The sequence below is a fragment of the Mastigoproctus giganteus genome, chromosome 1 (assembly GCF_048544385.1).
Source record: "Mastigoproctus giganteus isolate SK-2022 chromosome 1, ASM4854438v1, whole genome shotgun sequence".
NCBI lineage: Eukaryota > Metazoa > Arthropoda > Arachnida > Uropygi > Thelyphonidae > Mastigoproctus > Mastigoproctus giganteus.
In genome coordinates, this window is record NC_143575.1 from 101,611,369 (window position 1) to 101,624,985 (window position 13,617).

General features: G+C 38.5%; 1 protein-coding gene across 1 annotated transcript in view; it reads left to right on the forward strand.

The window, feature by feature from the left end:
• Positions 1-13,617, forward strand: part of LOC150091061 (dual oxidase-like) — a 299,603-nt gene that overhangs the window by 147,762 nt on the left and 138,224 nt on the right. The window lies entirely within an intron of this gene.

Consider the following 13,617-nt stretch of genomic DNA (forward strand, 5'->3'; position numbering starts at 1 on the left):
TCACAGTGTGCTTGCTCTGTGATGCTCGCTCTCTCTCTCTTATCCATTGGATACATAACCGTGACAAAAAGGCACATAATATCCTATTGGAACAAGTTCTAAAAATTATGCACGTATCGCACTAGGTCTTTAAAACCATACCATGTAGACGAACAGCATGTGTACTATCTGTCTTATTCAAGAAGAAATAAAAACATAGGCCATAAATCAGTTATAACAAAAATACACTTTTGTATAATTCTTCATGAAATTAGGAAAGGAAATAGGAAATATTTTCATTTTGAAGCATATATTGCAGACGACAGAAAAAAAATCTTCAAAGTCTGATGTATATTGATAATGAAATGATAAGCTGCACAATACAAATATGCTATGGGAAATGCTCAAGAGATTTATTCTCGAAACCATAAAAATTCGAACCAGTGGTCAAGTTCCATAAACATAATATACCAAATTGGATGACAGGTCAGATTAACAGTTTAATTGAGCAAAACAAATAAGCATGGACCACTTACAAATAGTTAAGGGGTTCTGATTTGAATGATAATTATAAATATAAGAGAGTATGCAACAAAACCACTGATGGGATAGGACGGGCAAAAGATGATTACAAGAAAACTAGCAAAGAACGGTGATCGGGAATTCTTCTCATATGTGATACAAAAAAAAAAAAAAAAAAAAAGAGAGTAAAACAAATAGGTCCCTTAACTGGTTGCAATAGAAAGTCCATGGAAAGCAGAAATGTTAGGCGAGTTGAACGGATACTTCCCAATGATACTTGCAGTCGAAAGAAGCTGCAATCTTGGAGAATTCTAAGGAGTCAGATTTATGTAAAATAAGTAATATAATGGTATCAGATAAGAATTTATTAGAAAATTTGCCCATAGGCAAGGCTTCAGGGGTAATGGTATAAACTCAGTTATAATTAAAAAGGCTTCTTGCGAGTAAATTAAACAATCATGAACGTTAACGAAAGCGTCATTAGACTCTGGGAAGATTCCCTTGTACTGGAGAAATACTAACATCACTCCACTCGACAAAAGTGGTGCTTAGCAGATGTTGGTTACTCTAGCCTAGTGCGTTTGGTTTCTGTAGTAACAAAGATCATGGACTCTGTGATTTCAGGTTGTGATTCTGAACCATCTAGACAAGATTGGTACCTTGAATAGATCCCCGCTTGGTTCGTTAAGAACAGGTAATGCCTGACAAATCTGGTAAATTACTATGATATGGTCATTAAACAGTTCGGTACAGGCAACATTTTTTTTTTTTAAATAAATAAATATTCTGTTTATACTCCTCACAGAAGTGTCTGAGGAGATCATAAGATATATAGAGAACACAAGAAACAGCACTGTATTAGCAATTTTATCCTACAAACAGATTTTAGACATTGTTTGTTTCATCTGGAGACAACGAGGAATGTGGTATCATCCTGTCCACATCAGAGAAAGGGACATCTACGGTGGAGACGGCGTTCTCGCTTGGAGCGGAATAATGATCAACGGCTGTACCCCTCTTCATGTTTTTGATCATCATCATCATCATTATCAGCCATTTTCAATCCACTGCAGGATGAAGGCCTCTCCAACAACTTTACAGTTCCTTCTGTTTTGTGCAATGGCCATCCATTTACTACCCACAAACTCATGAATTTCATCTATCCATCTCCGCCGTTGTCTTCCAGGTTTTCTTCTAGCTCCTCTTGGGTACCATTCTGTTATTTTCTTAGTCCATCTATCAACATGTCTTCGAGCTATGTGTCCTGTCCAAGACCATTTTAGTTCTTTAGTTTTGATAAGTTGTGTTTCTCTACTTATCTAACAGTCTGATTCCCAATATAATTTGTTCCAATCTTCGCTGTGTAGTTCTCAGCTTCTCTTCCATTCTTTTGGTGAGTGCCCAAGTTTCACTTCCATAAGTCATGGTGGGGAGTATACATTAGCTCATTATTTTACGTTTTAGACAAACTGGGCTATTGCTCCTCAGTATGTGACTATATTTCCTGAATGCTTTCCATCCAAAATTTATTATTCTTTTGACTTCCAGCCATTTTTCATTATTACAGCTAATAACTTGTCCCAGATAAGTATATGACTTCACCTGTTCAATTACTGCTCCTTCAATCATTATGTTCCTTTCTGTGGCATACTTGTTCACCATTACTTTTGTTTTTGCCATATTTATCTTTAGTCCAAAATCCTTACTAACCATGCATAACTGATTAAGATTTTCCTCTAATTCTTTGGGATCGTGGCTTATGACCACAATGTAATCTGCAAATCGTAATGGTTTAGGTACTCTCCATTCACATTGACTCCTTTCTGCGACCAGTCTAATCTTCTGAAAGCTTACACAAGGGCAGCAGTAAACAACTTCAGAGATATTGTGTCTCCTTGTCGAACTCCTTTCTCAATTTTAAATTTACTACTGTCTTTGTCTAGTGTAATAAAGAAAGTAGCACTCTCATATATTTTCTTCAAAATCATAATATATGGGGTATCTATGCCTTGTCTTTCCAGTGCCCGAAACATTGTCTTATGCCGTATGGAGTTAAATTCCTTTTCATAATCCACAAATGCCAGGCATAATGGTGTTTTATATTCATTTGCTTTCTCCATTAGCTGTGATATTATGTGAAGGTGATCCTTACTTGAGACTCCGGTCCTAAAGCCAGCTTCTTTTTCGGTTGATTCTCATCAAGTATTCTTTCTAATCTGTTAGTACTGACCCTTGTGAACAACTTGTAGATGTGGGATAACAAGCTAATTGGTCTATAATTTCCAATTTCTGATTTTTGTCCTTTCTTATGCAGCAAAACTATGATTGCATTATTCCATTCCTTAGGCGTCACACCTTTTCTAATGCATTTTGTGAAGAGTCTTGCCAGTTTTTGTGTTATGTCTCTTCCTCCCAATTTTAACAACTCTACAGTAACTTCATCTTCCCCGGGGCTTTCTGATTCTTCATTTTATTCAATGCATGTTCTATCTCATCAGGAAGAATATCGGGTATGTCGTATGTATTACTTATTTGCGGTCCATCTTCCCCACTGCTGGCATCATTCCCTCACTCCTTGTATAATTCTCTACGGTAGTCTTCTGCTATTTGAATTATGCCTTCTCTGCTGTTTATAAGTACACCATCACTATTCTTCAGTTTCAGTATCATTTGTCTTTCTGTATTAGCTCATGGCTGCTGATTTAGGTCCTTTGTTTTCCCATAATGCTTGTTCTTCTTTTCTTGTGTTAAATCTTCTTATGTCCTCTCTGAGTCTCTTTCTAATAACTTTGCATAACTCAGTATACTCAATTTTCTCCTTGTCAATGTTTATCTTGCTCTTCATTTGTCGTCTTCGGTTCATCGTGACAAGTGTTTCCTGACTAATTTTTCTTCTTTGGATTTCTTTTTCCCTATCGGTTTCTTGGGCTTTATCACTTTCAGAAAGTTATAATAATCCGCATCGATATCTTGGTCCGGAGCAGTCTGCAGAAGCTTAAACTTGTTCTTAAGTTCCAGTACATGCTGCTTTTTCTCCTCTTCTGTTATCTCAAAGACCTTCATATTATTTACTCGAGTTAGTTTTTTCCTTTCTTTTCCTGCGTCTATATCAAGTGTACATCTTACCATTCTGTGATCGCTTCCAACATTTACCTTATTCAGGACGATAACATCATTCACGATATATCTTCTGTTAGTGAAGATGAAGTCGATTTCATTAGTTGGTAATCCAATCGGACTCTTCCACGTCCACTTTCTGTTCGCCCTTTTCTTGAAAAAAAAGTGTTCATTACTGACATTCCTTGAGATTCTACAAATTCCACAAGTCTTTCACCTCTTTCATTTCTTTCACCAATTCCAAAATTTCCTATAGTTCCCCTTCCTGTGCTGTTTTGTCTTTTTCCAACCTTAGCATTGAAGTCCCCCATAATGATAGAGTAGTGGGTTTTCTGCTCATCTAGAAGACTCTCAATTTCAGTGTACATTTCTTCAAACTCTTCCTTGGCTCGATGTTGGTGCATAAATCATTATAACCTTTAGCTTGTACCTCTTAGGAATCCTGAGTATTAGTCTTGACACTCTTGGTGATGTACTTTTGAATTCCAAAATGTTGTTTTTTATATCTTTATGGACCAGAAAGCCAACTCCACCTTCGCTCCTTTCACTATTTCCATTGGTGTACGGCAGATTTCCACTTGATAAACTTATAAGTGATTCATTTCTTCTTCTTGTTTCAGCCAAACCGATGATATTCTAATTCACATTTTCTAATTCGTTTTTCCAGCTCTAATATCCTGTCTTCACCGATGAGCGATCTTACGTTGTAACAGGCCAAGTTCAGTTTCCGTGCATGGCAGCCTGGTCGTACCCAGAGAGTCTTAGCACCCTCTGCTTCCACTTTGATTCTATCGCTGCCGGAGACCCTATCATGTTAGGGGACCCTATCATGTTTTTGATAGGGTCCGCTAACTGCGCAGAGGCACACAGAACAGATCCTTGAACCAGTAGCGGATTAAGGTCGGTTGAGGCCCCGGGCGCAGAAGAAAATATTGGGATCCTTAAAAAAAAGAGAGAGACAGGGAAAATGAAAATACACTTTAACCATTTTTTTAAATAAATAAAAAATATTATGTACTATTAATGTTTTATTTCCAATAAAATTTGAATATAATATATGTATAATATAATTAATAATAGCATAATAATAATCACAAAGTTTTGAACTAATAGTTGAACATATTAGTTCAACTAATTTGTTGGGGTTTTGCGTATAAAGTTGGAGTTTTTTGCGTGGGCCCTTCAGAAGTCGGGGCCCAGGGCGCGCGCCCGGTGCGCCCGCCGTTAAATCCGCCTCTGCCTTGAACCCTATGTGCAACTTCTTATGGGTGCGGTTGGCCCAGATTTTATTTTAATGCACAAGAACGCCACTGTACATAGAGCTCACTCACATGGTGGAAGATTATATTGAAACTGAAGATAGTGGCATAGTATTTAGGGTCAGGCGCCACCGGTGGTTTCCCACATCTGCGCCATATGTACTGTGATGGAATGCAGAACTACATGTACTGCAAAAGCCTGAAAAAAAAAGTGTAATGTCTGGTTTATGCAATATTGTGTCTTGTTCTGTTGTTGTGTCTCTGGCTGCCTGGCCGCAGGGATCCTAGTGGAATCCTACGTTGTCCGCCGCCACCACTGGGAGGTGAGCCAGGCTGCCCATCATACGCTAGCTGGTCTCTACCAGGGTCGCTTGAGCTTTCTGGACGGAGACCAATTGAAAAAAAAAAAAAAAAAAAAAAAAAAAAAAGGAAGAGAGCGGAGAAGATAGTACAAGTGTTGGATTTAAAGTAGGCCAGGGAAAGGAAGACAGCTTTCAGAACAAGGGAGGTCTGCAAAGGTAGGTAGGTACAGTGGGTAGTATGTGATTTTGCTTACTTTCAGATCAGTGCCATCATTCCTACGAGGAGGATGCCCAGTTGGGTGTTCATTCAGTTTTGATTGTGGCCGGTGATGAGGGAAGAGCAGGTACGAGGAGAGGCAGAGCAGTTTCAGGAACGTCTGGTCTGGATGTCTTATTTATAGGATCAGACGTGGAGAGATGATACCAGCGCGACTTGAAGACTGCAAAGGTATACCTGCTAAAAGCGCTTCTTTTGATTTTAACAGGTTGCTCTCCGGACTGAGTGTGGTTAAATTTAGATCCAGTAACAGTTGATTACGTAGGTCCAGGTAGATGTTACAGGCGTGCATTACATGGTGCCAGTCCTCCAGTTCTCCGCATTCACAATGGGTATCGTTTACAAGCCCAAAGTCCTGAAGTCGCTTTTTGAATGACCCATGTCCTGACCGAAGAAAATTAGTATGTACATTAGGGAACAACCAGTCAAATCTTTGTTTTGGATCTGCATCGACAAGTTTTTATCCCGAGGAATTCAGCTTCTTTGTTCTTTCTGATAGCATGAAAAAGCTCTGTGAAGGCTGCTTGTAGGTCAAGGGGGATACAGCCTGTTACTACTAGTAGTGCTGCTGTTGCTATTGCCGTCGTTCTACATGCCGAAGTCATTTTGTATCTGCAGAATAACGTTCCTACTGCTGATGATGGACAAACGATGGAAACATACGGCAGCGCCGTATGTTACGAACGATACAAAAATAACCGAATAAAGACGGTACGGAACAGTCCCTTAAGCCCCCAGTCTTTGCGGGTGAAGCGAGCAAGCATATTGATATAATTCTTGGCCTTCTCTTTCATGGACTTTAGATGTGACATGAAAGTTTTGCGATCATCTAGGGTAACACCTAAATATTTGAATGAACGTTGATTCTTGTGTGCCTATCCTTTATAACGAATGGTTGGTGGTCTGTTGATGTCAAGACATCCTTTAAGAAGTAGGGTTCTACTTTTATCCGTTAAGATTTCCAGTTTATTCTCTTCAGCCCAAACCGACAGGGCATTAAAGACGGTGTTGGCTCTGGTCTCAATAGCTGCACGAATATGGCCTTCCGCATCAAATAACCAAGTCATCTGCATATGAGAGCTGTGTGGTATGGGGAAATCCTGCAAGAGCCATTCATCCAAAATTATATTCCAAACAGTTGGCCCCAGAACAGAGCCCTGCGGGCAGCCTCTGGTAAATTGGCGGGTGATACTATGAAATTTCGTTTTGATGGTAACTTTTCTGTTTGAGAAGTAATCTTCAAGATATTTGAAGATTTTTATAGAGCTTAACTGTTCCTCTATATACACTGTGTAGACTGTCTTCTTTTGAAAACTCTGCAAATTTATAAAATTCCCTGAAATACTATTTATCACAATTAATTTACTGACCTTATCCTGTGTAATACCTTTGACCATTATGCTCAGATTAAACCTGAATCACACTCATTCAGGCATTCGAACATAACATCTGAACTAGAACTAGACTTAACCTGTCCAAAACAGTATAAGTCAATTTTCACTAAATTAAAGTAGAGTACTTCAAATTTTCCTTGCGTCCATGACCAGTTATTAAAGTCACCACATTGGCCTCCAGTACACACCACGGCCTCTTCTTAAGATCGACGCTATCGGCCTTAGGGATGAATCTGTTAGCGTTTATTCTCTGTATCTGCTTTGTCCTAGCGATCTGCCACTCTACTGATACTTTGCGAAATTTTTTATTCCTAGCTATCCTGATGTGTAGGATATGATCCAACTCTCCCACTTCTATTCCCATTAACGTTGTTAAGATTCGTTTTCTTACAGCATATTCAAGATTTCTTTTAGCCACTAACAAATCTGCTGAAATCTTTCTGGATAAAACATGCAGAGCATCATTAGACAAAGTTCTATTCATATTAGTGGTACTCAATAGGGGTGGCCTTTGTGCAGCTATCAACTGCCTTCTGTTGAAACGTCAACTCTGGGTCTCGATGCTCCTGCTGCATAAGTTATTTTGGGAACAAATAAAACATTCGTAAAGCATATTTATTTCCTTTTATTTCCTAACTTTCGCGCAGCATCCTTCGTAATTTCATATAAATATTCTTTGCTTTTTTTCGCAGTAACCTCACTTGACTGAGGAAAGACAGCCTTTCATCAATAACGACTCAAATATTTCACAGTCTTAAAATACGTCAGTGTGATCCCTTCTCCCTAATCTTAGGGTGTCTTCTTTCACTCAGTCTAACTTTGAATAATATTCATTTGGACTTAAGTATTTAGATTTCCAACTTATTTTATCGTGTCCACTCCTGAACAATATTCAAGATAATTTTATACTGTGTTTCCAGCTGATGCCTAGAATCCGGCTTCACCAAAATCAATAAATCATCGGCATATGTGAATATAGTTTTTACGTATAGAACTGGTTCTAGAAAAGATTAGAATGAATTCAGTCCACTGCAGTGCATCACACCAGCACTGTGGATCGAACGAGCTCTTTGCACACACAGTTATTCAACTGACCAATTTGTAGCAACAATGGGAAGCAGTGAGTCAACAGGGATCAGTATCCCTGTGACGAACTTTTAGCACCTTGTTGGGCCTATCCCACGATGAATCGAGACCTGTTCTCAGGGTTAAAGGGGACCTACCCGCTGTTAGATAGGTGTGGCTACTCAGTGTATACCCTCATTATAAATTAAATTTATATTAGCATGTGAATACATGTAAAGAATTTGTATTAGTACAATTTACGCAAATTGTATAAATTCGATGTGTGTCACTTGTTTTACATTTATAAACAATCATCATCATCTGTCATCGTTTCGCTATTCCACGGGTTGACGTATGAAGCCTTGCCACCAAGCCCTGTCCGTGTACTTCTCCGTCGTTGATTTCACTCCAGTTTCCTCCTCCCTTAATGACATCGGTCTTTATCATGCCTTGCCATCTCATGCTTGGTCTCCCCCTTGGTTTTTTTTCCTTTAATTGTAAATCAACCATTCTTCTTGGCAAACGCCTCTCATTCATCCTCTTGACATGTGCAAACCATTTCAACCGGACCTTTCAATCCTATTCTGGAGTTTTTCAACCTGAATTCTCACCCTAATCACATCCCTAAAGTATTCATGATTTTGTTGCGTCTTGTCTTTCTGGCTATGCTCCTCACAAATTTCATTTCTGCCCCTTGAATTCTGCTTTCATTTTTTCTCTCATAATCCAAATTTCAGATGCATACGTCAGAATTGGTACGTAATAGGCCTGATACATAGCCTTACACTTCAGTGGTATGTTCCTGTTACAGATCAGATCTCTTGTCTACCTACAGAAATTCCCACACGCTTGTATCCTTCTACTTATTTCTTCGTCTATCTCTCCAGTCTTTGAAATGGTGCTTCTTAGATACTTGAAGTTGTTAACCATTTTTAGCTCTTTCCCTTCATTGTAATGTATCCGTCAAGCTCGCCACTCTCTTTAAAACCATTACTTCACTCTTCTGACTGAAAACCAGTCCAAATTCATTCATACATCATACTAGCCCATATATCAACTTGCCGTTACACTTGTTCCCTGCTCTCTCCAGATATGCAGAGGTCATCTGCGAAGAGCATGACTTTCATCTGGTCCTGTTCAAGTTGTTCCACCACGCTACATTGCACATCATTCATGACAGCTGTGAATAGTAGATTTATAAACAAGTGAGGATCCAAATCTCTGGTTGTTTAAAAAAAAAAAAAATAAATAAAAGCTTAACAGCAACGTTGACATTTGCTACTAGACGAGGAAAGTTTTGTGGGAATGGGGTCTTTCTTGCTTCTATATTATTTAATTCTATTTTTTTTTTTCTATTTGCTTTTTATAATACCCCCAGCTTTCCTTGGAACCTCAATGGGCTGTTGCTGTGTGTTTAAATTCCAGAACAGGGGGCTCCTTACTTCCTTCCAAGGTCAACAAGCTATCTCTGCTCAATTATTTTATTTTATTTACCTTTTTCAGTGTCAGAAGATTCCGTGTAATGAGGATTTCTTTTATTTCCCCCCCCCCCAACCAGGATAAGCCCGATGGTTTACTATAGAGCTGCATGTATTTCTTTTGAATGATGAAACATTTATATTACCAACATAACAAAGTTTATTTCACTGTTAAAATCATAAAGAAAGTAAAAACACTGAATAAATCACAAATATACAATTATCATAGCCTTCTTCTACTTTACAACATTACTAAATTCACATATACCTCTTTCCTTTTTATTCATTTATAATCCTGTTAAGCACATGAGCAAAAATAATAAACTTACCAAGTTAATCAGCATATACCTTCACTCGATTCATAATTCTTCACAGCAATACCTAAGGATAACCTTAGGTATTGCTGTCCCTTCTTTTATCTTTTTATTCTTTTATCCCTTCTTCCTCATACATAAGACAAAAAGATAATTTCGTTATTCCCTTTCTTAATCAACCTTTTTTTATATATATAATAAAGTGCTTTACAATAAACTAATAGTGGGAACTTATCTCTTTCTCTCCTTTTACTTATCTTTGACTCACTTTCTAAAGAGTCTTACAACTTAACATATATTTATACACACACACACACACACATATATATATATATAATTACTTTATATTCCATCTCTCTCCTGTTACATGACAACATCAATTTTGGCATACAACCTTCCCTGGCCCTTCGGAGCCTTCAGTGGGATATGAACAAACTGATTGTTCCCTCTGAGCACAGACTATTTGTTAAATAACAATAATATTTAATACATTCTTTTACATAAGCTTCTAGTACAGATGGGTAACCTACTGTCTCACTCTTTTCCTCTCTGTCCACTACTGTTCCCCCATTTCCTTTAAAATAAAGTATTCAGTTCAACCTATTCATTGTCTAACAATCCTATTCATTTTCCATCAGTTTTTTTTTTTTTTTTTTTTCCAGTTAGCTAATCAAAATTTTCAGGACTTATTTTCTCTTTTCTTCCCTCTGCTTCTATAGGATACCTGGCTTCTGTTCTACGTCAAGGATTGTTTCCTTGGTCTGGCTTACTGGTCCACTAGGCGTACATCTCTGGACTGTGTTGTTTGTTGATCATCTCCATAGTACAGAGGCTCTGCTTCTGGGATGCTGCTTTTGGCCATTCCTTAGACTTTCTTGTAACTATCTCTGCTATTCGAGCCGATTTTCTTCTGAATCTTTTGAACTGTGCAGGCCCCGTTCTCACTCCCATCTTCAAAAATCTCCGTCCTCCAGAAAATCTCCCCCACACACCTCCAAGACCAGTCTCACTCCCCAAAATTCTGTCTCACTCTCTTTCCACTCTTCATTTCTCCTTTTTGTTCATCCCACTTCCCCTTTTTCTTGACTAATTACCATTAATTTCTCTTTTTTTTCATCTTTATTCTTATTCGCCCAATTCTTTTTCCGTTGTTTCGGCCCCCGTTCTGGTTTGTCGGGCACCATTAGTCGTAGCGGGGACATTTGGATGCTTAGAAATTTCTGGAACACTTCTTCTGATCGTCCTTGTTCACTTACCCCTTTTGTTACGCCTTTTTGAAGTGACCGCCTTTCAAATTTATAAGAGCGTACTTTGGGGTCGGCCTGTATATTCAGCGCTATAATATCAGATCTTGGCTTGCTCTAGAATTCCGGGCCTTTCTTCTTGGGAGTCCTAACCCTTTCTTGATGAGGGAGGAGTGTCCCTTTGTTCATTTTCTTCAAGTGCAGCACCCGCTCTATTTACCGTAAACGAAACGGCTTCTAACTGACACTCCTATTGTTCAGTTTTAGTCAGAACTGCCCCCACTATTGACAACGCTAATCCGCTCTCTAACTGAAACAAACAACTGTGGAAACGCAACAGAAATTCGCTTAACCCTATCTGTTTAATATATATAATAAATTTAAAAATTTTCCCAAAATTTATTATTTCTTTCTGGAGTTGTAAGATTGGGATCTTACAGTTTCATGCTTTTAAGTGCTAATGCAAATACCACGTACAAGTGTATACATCAGCAGTCCCACATACAGATTTCATTGTTACATTACTAAGACCCTACTGAAAGCGAGCTTTATATTGTGCCATTTATGTTTAATTTCCTTTGTTGTGCATTCAGGTTACTGCCAGTCTCTTAAACAATCTCTCCTTCTGTCATCTTCCTTTACTTTTAGTATCGTTTACTAATTCTACAATAAAATATCAATTACTTGAAGATACCAATTTTCATAGAAAGAAGACTGTATATCGAGCACGTCAACACAAACTGTCTGAAATTGATTATGGATTAAGTACTCATGTGGTAACACACATTTGTCATTTTATGTTACGCGGATTAGGGCATGCATGTGGAACATGCCAGTAAAACACAGTTGAAAATATCATAAATCTCTTTTCTCTGTTTCATTAATTTTATTTTTCCATTTCATTCTTTTCCTTCTTAACAAATGTGATTATTATTATTTAAAAAAAAAAATATATATATATACTTTATGGGGAGGGTTTTCCGCTCCGTGACGGGCACTGGTACCAAGTGCATGGGGCGGATGGTTGTGTTCGGTTACTATTATTATTATTATTATTGTTTCCATTTATAGCCAAAGTAGCTTATGCGCCATGAAATCCCCACAACAACAATTACTGTTGTTGTGGGGATTTCAGATGTTCTTACTATCAGATGTTCAAGATCGCGGCTTTCTGGAGTTCCATGCAAGTGTTCTGTGGGAGGTCTATTTTGGCTAGGTTCTGACGAAATAACCATCCCGATCACCATATCAACGGTGATCTGGATGGTCAATACTTGTTCCATATGCCACATATGGACTCAGACCTAAGACTTCCTGTCTTAGGTCTAAGTCCATATGTGGATCTTGATCTTTTCTTGATCAAGATCCACATATGGACTCGATATTTTCCTCGTATGTTTCCTGGTGGTTGCTGGTGTTTGGCATCGCTGTGTCGATCAGGTAGGTAGCCAGGTCCTGCTTGTCGGTGAGGATTATGTCTGGTCTGTTGTGCGGGATCCTCCTGTCCTTTTATTTGATGGGGGGGTGATCATCCTTCGCTGATGTGCTGGATTGTTTCTGGGGCGAGGTGGCATCTACGACATGTATCATCTGTTACTCAGGAGTCCTTGTCGATGTAGTTCCTAGCGTTGATTACCCGATCTTGGATGGCGCGCATGAATCCTTCGGGGAAGAACTTTCCTTTCGTGAGCCAAGCATCGGAAGCCATCTTATCTATGTAGTCTTTATCTGTGTAGTGTTTCGGGATGGTCGTTACTTGTTGCATATACCACATCTCGTTGATTTTCTGTCTTAGATTCGTGTACTTCCTGATCTTTTCCTCTGGAGATTGCCAGTGTTGAGAACCACTATGCCAATCAGATAGGCAGCCTTTTCCTTCTTGTCGACACGGGTTATGTCCGGTCTGTTGTGCGGGATTGTGTTGTCCGTTTTTATGGCCCATTCCCAGTACAGCTTGTGGGTTAGGGTCTCTAGTACTGCTTGGGGTTTGTACTTGTAATTATTATTATTATTATTATGTTTTCTGTTTTATATCTTAAATATATCTATAGCAAAGGTTGGCAGCATTTTTCTTTGTGAGTGCCATATTTGATGAGTATACCTATGCAAACTTTCATGCGGTCACTTGGACTGGTTGTATGAACATAGAAATAATCAATATGAATAAGCATTGCCCTAAAAGTCGCAGAAAATCTTCTTGCGTATCGCCTGTTTGCACGCGTGCCTTTGAATGCCGATGCCTGATCTAGTGCATAAATTCATCATTAACATACCTTTTAATTAAACCACAATCTCAATAGCAATACACGATTACTAAAGTTGCGTTACAGCCCACTATTTAATAAAATACATTTTTGCCTGTCCAAGATGTGAGCTTATCGATCGATTATATTTCCTTTTTGTGTTGTAAGGTCTTGACGTCTAGTTGTTAAAAGCAATAGCCGAGGTGACACTATTTTATGCGGATACGTACATAAACACACCCGCAAAAATTATACTATATAAAACTAAGATCAGCGTAAAAGAAACTTAAGTTACCAGTCAGATTTTGACAGATTACAAAGAAGTAACACTCCTTCAGCATGACGCATGACATCTGATGAAGATGAAGAGCTCTTGTTAAATGAAGAGGGAATGTAAATAACTTGCTTAGGCGAAGTTGAACA